Source organism: Pinus tabuliformis, chromosome 5_2 (assembly GCF_031772625.1).
Source record: "Pinus tabuliformis cultivar Carrire ecotype Pingquan chromosome 5_2, CPIR1, whole genome shotgun sequence".
In the NCBI taxonomy this organism is placed as follows: Eukaryota; Viridiplantae; Streptophyta; class Pinopsida; order Pinales; family Pinaceae; genus Pinus; species Pinus tabuliformis.
In genome coordinates this window covers 241,354,959-241,356,072 of record NC_142306.1, presented here as the reverse complement: position 1 = coordinate 241,356,072, position 1,114 = coordinate 241,354,959, and the positions used below count along the sequence as shown (strand labels likewise).

At 30.3% G+C, this 1,114-nt stretch overlaps 1 pseudogene; it reads right to left on the bottom strand.

The window, feature by feature from the left end:
* Window positions 1-566: 566 nt before the first annotated feature.
* Window positions 567-674, bottom strand: LOC149158435 (U2 spliceosomal RNA; annotated as a pseudogene).
* Window positions 675-1,114: the final 440 nt, after the last annotated feature.

Genomic DNA, 1,114 nt, shown 5'->3' with positions numbered 1-1,114 from the left:
TTAAATTGGAGCTAGGGAGACTAATTGCAAGGTTCCATGTGTAATGTTTTTTTGGACCAACCAATTTTTTTCAGCAGTACAATTGTATGGATAGGTCCACATGAATGTACAAATTGTACAAAATCCATAAAACATAAAATATTTTTGAGGGTTTTTGATCGACTTCAAATATTTGAAAGTTTCATTGTAATTCTTGTCTTAAAGCTTAATTCTACAATTTAAGAAGAAAATTTCTTTGTTTCAATTGTTGCTTAGTATATTTATTTCATATTTATGCATTTTTTGAACAAATTTCATATGTTTCTATATTTTTTGGAGATATTTGTGGCTTATTCAGTGGTTTGGGAGAAAACCTTATGTTTTCTCAATGAATTTAGCAAGGCTTTGGTTGATTTTAAACAATATTCAATTGTTCTAGCCATTGGTGGGTATTTTTTGTGCTTTCCCTTGTTTTAAGGAGAAAAGTATAGATTTTGTGAACTCTAATATCTATTTCAACACCTCTATTTCCATAATTATTTAATAAAATAACTATTTTTTTAAAGGATATCCATAAATTCTTAGATAAAAATTATACATTTAATATTATGTGGTTCTATGAACCATGTATCCAATATTATACTGATAAGAACAAACACTACACTTGATCTTAGCCAAAAGGCTGGGAAAGATATGTTAACCATTAATAAGGTATGTTATTGATCTAGATTGGATCATTATATCGTTTTTCATCCATCTTGATGCTTTTAGAGTGGAAAAAGTGGAGGAATAAGTTCATGGGATTGTTTTTACTAGTGGGATCCAGTTTGGAAAAATGGGGTTTCAAACCTTTCGAAGTTTTTTTTAGGAATCAAATGACATTTTTTTGGGGTAAAAGTTTGCAAATTTAGTGTGACACCTTTTATTATTATTCTACATACAAATACTTTTCCAATAACACAAGAATCGCGTCAATCAGAGTCCGTATGTGAAAATTATGCCACTCAGAAGTCGACCTTCCTATTTTCACAACCATAATTCGAGAGGATGCCACATTAGCCCCCATTATTCATGTAAAAGGGGCTAGATGCAGGATTATGATGTAGAAGACTCTAGAAGAGTCTATACTATAACT